Source organism: Macrobrachium rosenbergii, chromosome 54, assembly GCF_040412425.1.
Source record: "Macrobrachium rosenbergii isolate ZJJX-2024 chromosome 54, ASM4041242v1, whole genome shotgun sequence".
Classification (NCBI taxonomy): domain Eukaryota; kingdom Metazoa; phylum Arthropoda; class Malacostraca; order Decapoda; family Palaemonidae; genus Macrobrachium; species Macrobrachium rosenbergii.
The window spans coordinates 47003403-47011347 of record NC_089794.1 but is presented as its reverse complement, the minus strand read 5'-3'; the positions used below and the strand labels follow the sequence as shown (position 1 = coordinate 47011347).

General features: G+C 38.3%; 1 long non-coding RNA gene across 1 annotated transcript; it reads right to left on the bottom strand.

Moving 5' to 3' along the window:
• Window positions 1-3560: 3560 nt before the first annotated feature.
• Window positions 3561-6397, bottom strand: LOC136834551 (uncharacterized). The gene is made up of 4 exons (XR_010851851.1): window positions 6313-6397; window positions 5286-5412; window positions 4384-4587; window positions 3561-3767 (listed from the first exon to the last, which is right to left on the bottom strand). It is a non-coding gene; the product is annotated as an uncharacterized lncRNA (long non-coding RNA).
• Window positions 6398-7945: the final 1548 nt, after the last annotated feature.

Genomic DNA, 7945 nt, shown 5'->3' with positions numbered 1-7945 from the left:
AGAGAGAGAGAGAGAGAGACCCATCAGGAGGGAAATGAGCACAGTCGAATAGCTTAAAGAAATTGGGCAAATCGACCACTGTGGTTTGCTAGCTATGGGAACCTTTCCTTTTTAACTGGATTTCACACTTTTGTTCATCCCACAGAGCCTGGCATAAAGTACTTGGCCAAAATCATCGCTTATGGCGTTGCTTCTTCATGTGAACTCATTTCTAGATTTTTATTCAACTTCGATATACCTGCTATTAATGCCACAACATCTGCTATTTTAATAGTTTCCAGTGGTGTTCATCAGAGTTCTATTTTTTCTTCTACATTTTAGTCCCCCCCCCCTCTCTCTCTCTCTCTCTCTCTCTCTCTCTCTCTCTCTCTCTCTCTCTCTCTCTCTCTCTCTCTCTCTCTCTCAGTGGCCTCTTCATTTTCATTTTCAGTGAGTCAACGTTCGATGTTTCACTGCCTCCACCAACCCCCACCAATTCTGTCGCCTGAACTCAATCTTGAAATACTTTGTCCCGGTCAGTCAAGTTTGCTCTCTACAGCTTTCGAGTAGGATCAAATACCTTGGTTAAATTGGCAGCTTTTACTTATATTTACCTCTGCTTTCTCGCTCAATTTCCCAAGTCTGTTGGAGGAGCGTGTAGTTCAGCCATTCGCCTTCGTCTGCACAAGTTACGCTTTAAAATTGTATGTAACAAAGGAAAATGAATGTAGGCAGATACAGCAGTTATATGTATTTTTTGTAAAAAAACAGGATGCATATTCACAATGTTAGTTAGATGTAGAAATTAAACAGACAGTTGGAACTATTTTAAAAAGTACTCTTTGTGAAATAGAATAAAAGATAGAATATTATTACATCAACAAAAATAAATTTTGTGGTAATACACCAGTTGAGAAAGCAAATCAGACTCCATAAAAAAATACTACGCACCGAATATTGAACACGTTTCAAATGTTGACAAGTATTTTTTCAATTTTTTTGTTTTTAGGCTGACAGTTAATATCCACAGCCGATACACTGTAACCAATGGTGGGTGCCGAGCCGCATCAACATCCAATCACGATCACCTTAGAAGATCTCGGCTGCGGATATTTACCGTCAGCTCCAAAAAAAGACTATAGTATCGTCGGTAACTTTTACTTCAAAGATCTACAAAAGAATGTTTTCTTGGTGTGCAGAATGTTGAAATGATTAAAAAAAAAAGAAAAACCGTAACTTCACGATAACACGAGCTGTTATCATTTGAAATGAATGTAAGACTGTATGATAAACGTAGTCATTACGGTATATTTTACTTTACATCTTTCTTTTATCACAAAAAATAAGTTAGAAATATGCAGCGTTTCCAAATTTTGACCAGTCAGTATTAAAAAGGAAGATAGTGTTGACGAAGATAAATTAAATTTCATTTTTATTTTTCAATTTTGTTCTTCGCTAGAATTTGAAGTGAATAAATCATATATCCATCTCCACACATCACACAACCAATGATCAAGACTTGAGTCATCTTCAGAAACAAAGTGAGAGGGCGTTATTTCCAAGATAAGAAAAATGGCCCCCCCCAAAAAAAAGAGTTAAATGAAGCGCTGAAAAATGGAAATCCCTGTTGGCTGGAATTTCTGGAAAACAGAACTAAAGGGCGTTAATAGAGAATTTCATACTGCGTTGCCTCGGCCGCCAAACCTCCTTGCTGTAGCTGTGAAAGAGAATGGTGAGTTTTACATGAAAATTCACAAACAATTATTATGTGAATACAATTCTCTAAAGACTCCTGAATTTAAAAAGTGAGTAATAAAAAAATTAAACGGGTGGATAATATTCTAGGATGATGAAAGATTTGAAAGTTAATCAAATTAAGAGCTAAAATAAGAATTAAAAGGACTGTTATAATGCTATCGCGTGAAACTAAATAAGTCTTTAGGTAAAAAATACTCTTTATAAGTTTGCGCAAACTGTCAAATTCTTCTCAGGATTCCGGAAACTTTTAGCATCTTCTCGCAAACTTTTAGCCAATTAGTCAATAAACGTCGGAAATTAGCATAAACTGGTGAGAGTACTGAAGTTCTTCAAGTTCTCACTTGCGCCTCATCTCTGTAACGAACACGAGCGGCTGCGATTGTTCACAAATATTGACAAGTAAAAAATGCGCCGAAGTTTCTTCGACGCAATCGAGTTTTCTGTACAGCGTATAATGCTGTATGAAACTCTCAGCAGCGCTCAGTTGCTCCCCAGATGCGGCTAAGTGAAGATGCGTCGGCGACGCCTCCTGAAAGCGCTGCCATACGCACGAGCCATAGCTAAGCTTAACCTTAAATAAATTAAAAACTACTGAGGCTAGTGGGCTGCAATTTGGAATATTTGATGATCGGAGTGTGGTTGATCAACATACCAATTTGCAGCCCTCTAGCTTCGGTAGTTTTTAAGGTCTGAGGGTGGACAGAAAAATTACGGACGAACAGACAAATATTTTCTTTTACAGAAAACTAGAAACGATATTTGCTAATCAGTACAGAGTTTGGCCTCAAGGTTCTGAAAGTTCATTAAAGAATGAAATGCTCTTTACACACACACATACACCATATATATATATATATATATATATATATATATATATATATATATATATATATATATATATATATATATATATATATATATATATATATATATATATATATATTTATATATATATATATATATATATATATATATATATATATATATGTATGTATGTAAATATGTATGTATGTATGCATGTATGTATTTTTTAATCACGAAGAAATGTAAAATCGTGATGATTATATGAACAAAGTTACAGCCAAGAAGGAAAAGTTAAACAACTGAGATGCTAAGTACTTTCCTCTTATGGCTGTGACCATGTCTTGGTAATAAGACGAAAGTACTTAGCATCTCAGTTTATTCTTGTGCACGAAGAATATATAACTATAATCAAAATCTTTAGTCTGTTTCACTTTTCCTTCGTGGCTGTAACTTTGTTCATATATATATATATATATATATATATATATATATATATATATATATATATATATATAGTATATATGTATATATACAGATACATACATACATATACATGTATACATACATACATATACACACACACATATATATATACACATATATATATATATGTGTGTGTGTGTGTGTGTGTGTTGTGTGCGACTGCAGTGACACTTACTAGGAGTACACACGGAGCTACTGTTGAAAGGGCTCCAGCCCTTTTCTGTGTAGGTAATAGGGATCTTTACAGAGGCCAGAGTTTCTTCCACATTGATCCATTTGTCTCTGCACGTGTAGTACAATACGTAACCCACGGGGTATGGAGCCGGGGCATCTTCGATGAACCCACCATCATATGCATCTGCTGGCAAGGTAGGTGGTAAGTATGTCACTGGAAAGAGAGAAAACAAAATAACTAAAAAGCGAGTTCATTTAAAACGTTCAGAACGTGTAAAAGAAAGCTACAGACTCGAGTGCTTACTTCTTTGATTTTATGTACAGATAATCAGTTCCGAATTTTATAAATATATATAGGCTACCATTGTAACATATGAACTTGGGATCCAGCTTCTCCCATCCATTGGCCGTATACGTAAGCGTATAGTAAGTTTTCCCTCCCATTGCCGAGCTGCCGTCGGGGCACGTGTAGTTCATCTGCATCGACACGTAGTAAGGACCGCTGGGTCCCACCAGAGTTCCTTTCTCTCCTGCCGTTGGCTCTGGCAGTGTGGGAGGGCTGGAGGTTTCTGTCGAAAGAAACAGAGAAATTTGTAGATATATGGTAACTCCTACACAGTTACTGTTTAGTTTCGAAAGTTGGCGCTGTGGTCGGGGTTTCGAAGTTTTCATGAACCTTCAGAAACTATTATGCATTGTGGTAAAGGGTTGAGGATGATAACACGAGAGAGAGAGAGAGAGAGAGAGAGAGAGAGAGAGAGAGAGAGAGAGAGAGAGAGAGAGAGAGAGAGAGAGATAGGGTGCTAGGATGAGAAATTACGCTAATGAAAGAAGCTGTCAGGTATCAGAAACCAGTCATCTGTATTTGAGTTATGGCACATCTGTGTTTGATCCCTCACAACGTCTAACTTCTAAACATATCATATGAATATTTCGAGAGGTAAAAAGCATAAAGAGTTTAGTTATAATTCGAAACCAAAATAATCAAGACAGAAGATGCACAAGGCTTTGGACGAGACCTGCACCCCACGGTAAAGCAGACAGCTAAGAGTGCTTGGCTGAGTTACAAGCCAGGTTTTAGCATTCATGCAAGACCCCGTCTAGAACAGACACCTAGCTTTCGCTTTTCGGTTGACCAGCACTAGCTTTTCTAGATCAATCAAAGCCACTGAGGAAAAGAGTTACCTGGATAACAGATGAAATTTGGATCTAATGCACTCCACCCCGACCCAGTAAACGTAAGCACCGTCGAGTTTGCGCCAGTTGAAGTTCTCGTGTTTGGCGCGCAGTTATACGTCAACGTTGCATTTTCGAAGTATGGCCCGGGCCGGGCTTCCAAAGTGGCATTCGTAACATTCATTCCGGGAACAACAGGCGGCATTGTTGTTCCTGTAAGAATTAAGAATATCAGAGCCTTTTGAGCATCTATGCAGTGCCAGTTGCTCGACAAAGCGGTGTTACACAGCGTCTTAAGGAAGGACATGTAGAATGCTTAGCTGCTTTCATAATAATATAATACAATATAATATAATGCTGCTCTTGGGGAAAATTTGAAATGACAAGTACCTTCAAGTGTGTCAAAAAGGAATAGTAAAAAAAAAAAAAAAAATCCTTGGAAGAAATTTTCAAGTAAAACAGAAATTGATCTGAAATGCCTCAAGGTACAGAATGTGTTGCTTGACTTCTAATGTAAGCTAACGGTGAAATATAACTATGGGACAAAATCATTTTTCATTTATTATTGTTCAACAGAAGTATATAGAATGAAGTTCTGAAATCAGATACTTTCTCAAAATGCGAGTTTTAATTCAATTTTGTTTTGAGCCTGAGTTAAGAATAAAAAGCAGCAGACTTCTTCGGCTTAGAACACCAATCTGTAAAACCCGACTGATCAAAAGATATAGTTAGATATTAAATATACTTAACCTGACATTAAAACAGAGTCATTCTTTGAACATTATGAAAACAGATAACAGAATTTAATTGTTGGTTTACCATTATAAGCTACATTTTTTCTGCCTTAGGATGATTCGTAAATAATAAAATATCAACAGATTCTGTTCTCGAAATGAACAACAAAATATTACCTATGACGCAATTCAGCTCCGAGGCGTTCACTCCCTTCCACACTGTCGGATCCATTTGGCAAGACAGGGATTTCGTCAAGGTGCCGTCAGAAAATATGTGATATTTCGATCCGCATGTGTAATTCACCTGTGTGCGAGGCCAACGGAAACAAATTATTTTTGGGCAGGCGTCTGCAGGGAGGCTTCAAGGCGGCTTCGCATTGTGATGTCAGCCTCCCCCCAGTCTTGTACTACAATGTATATGTGTTGGTTGTCATGAAAATAATGAACTGAATGATAGAACTTATTATAAAGCATGGCCTGTTGTTGATATTCACTATGGTACTACCATTAATGGTTACAGGTCGAAAAGTTGTAAGTTAAAGTTTTCCTGATAGGAATGTAAGAAGAAAGAATCAGATCACAGATTATTTCAAGACAGAGGTAAATTGGTGCAAAGTGAAATAAAAAAGTGTTACCTTTACCTTTACAAAGGGGTCAATTATTCCTCTCACCCATTTCTTTGGAACCTTTCCCATTCACGCATGCCTTAAAACCCCTGGTCAGCCACTCAGTCAGTATCACCACCGTACCACATCATCTGACTTGTATTCTCATCAAGTCTTTCCATTCTTCAGCTTCTTAGTTACCTTCCTGACGTCCTCTAGTCACTTCCACACGTATCCTAAACCTTACGACAACCTTTTCCACACTAAAGTCTTTCAGCTCTGTCTCTCTTTGGTCTCACACATTCAGCCAGTCTTCACAATGCTCCCTCGACCGTGGACTGTGTTCTCCTCTGGCAGCGTCTCTCCTTTTACTCCCGTTTTGAAATTTATTGCCCGTTGACCTTTCTCGCTGTATCTACCCTCCTGTGAAACAACTTCTGTATGACAGTAGAGGAGATCACCATGTGCAAATAGGTATGCAGAAGGATGTGTAAGGTAGTCAAGAGAGAGAGAGAGAGAGAGAGAGAGAGAGAGAGAGAGAGAGAGAGAGAGAGAGGATATTGACAACTGATTGAAAATTAGATAACATTTATACAGACCATTGCGCTGACTGTCCTCTGGACGCCATCCCAGCTGCTGTTAACTCCTGAAGGTGGGACCAATGGATCATCCGGACAGACTTTCCACGAGGAGAGAGGTGGAAGATGTACAGGTTAATGATCAGCGATCCTATGTAAAACAATTAATTTCGACGTCTATTTTTCTTGTCCTCGCGCGAATCATCATTTTTTCATCATAATATACAAAAACCTCCAAATCATCATTCGATTATCTCAGTACAAAACAGAAATGCGTAATTCACACTGGAGTAGGTATAAGCCTTGGCAGCGGCCCAAGATTTCCGTAACGCTCACCTGGGGCGATGAGCCGAAGCGGCGTCATTGTGGCTGAGCTTACATTCAGTTACATATTTAAGGAAATCACAAAAACCGATTCGTTTCATATGGATTATGAATGTCTGATTAGTACTGTAAGCCCTGTAAGCATTATCCAACGACCTTCACCAAACTTGAGAAAGACACTACTTTAATATTCATTCAGATCTAATAATCCTGAGTTCTTGAAAGTTATGTTGCCACAGTATTTGGCTATTTTTCAAGACTATCTAGAAGTAATATCCTCAGACGTTTAATGAGATATATGATGCCAAACAGTGCCTTTTTATTTTTTTCCTTTACGGCACATGACCAACATTCATTTCATTGCAGTAAGCTGTTTTAAAGGTGTGTTAGCAATAACATGAAAGGAAATCTGTTTAGGGTGGATGTTGAGGCAACGAACCTTGAAGAAGAAGAAAAAGACGAAGAAGAAGAAGTATGAGTTTTTGTATCTTTCTTGGAAGCACAACCAAAAGGATAGGATGAGAGGGGGCTAGAGTAAGGGATGCAGGGGCTTTGGGGTTGCTGGAAGAAGAAAGAAGATAACTTCTTGGTACTTACTTCTCGTGCAATCAAACACCTTAGGCACCTCCCATAAGCCGCTACTATTACATTTCACCTGAGCGATTCTCGTCACCACAGGATTTTCCTTAAAAAGAAATATTTGCGTAAGAAAACAGGTATTAGTCAAAGGCAAACTTGTTAACTTCTGAGCTAGTTAGAATCCTGTGTGTTTCAAGTAATCAGACCCATTTGGCTAAATGGGTCAGTGTGCTAAATTGTTTCAGTTACCAATGTTAAAATGGAATTGAATATTGAGTTTAGGCCAAAGGCCAAGCACTGGGACCTATGAGGTCATTCAGCGCTGGAAAGGAAATTGAGAGAAGGTAGGTTTGAAAGGTGTAACAGGAGGAAAAACTTTGCAGTTGCTCCATGAAATAATTGTTAGGAGAGGGTTGATAGCAAGATGGAAGAAAGATAATATGAATGGAGGTACAGTCAAAGGAACGAAAGGAGTTGCAGCTAGGGGCCGAAGGGACAATGCAAATAACCTTGAGTAATGCCTACACTTAAAGAAAAAGAAAATACCAAAACAGGGGCTTATGTCTTTCAAATTACACACCAGTGTCTTTGCAAGTCCATGACGCTCTCCAGTTTGTCAACCTATGAAGCCAGAGTCTTTTGTACCATAGCGTCAAATAACCTAACCCATCAGGAGGCAACATCTCGACTGAACCCTGAGCCTCTCATTAATGGCATCGGAACCAAACAGTGGAAGGAAATGGCTTTCAGT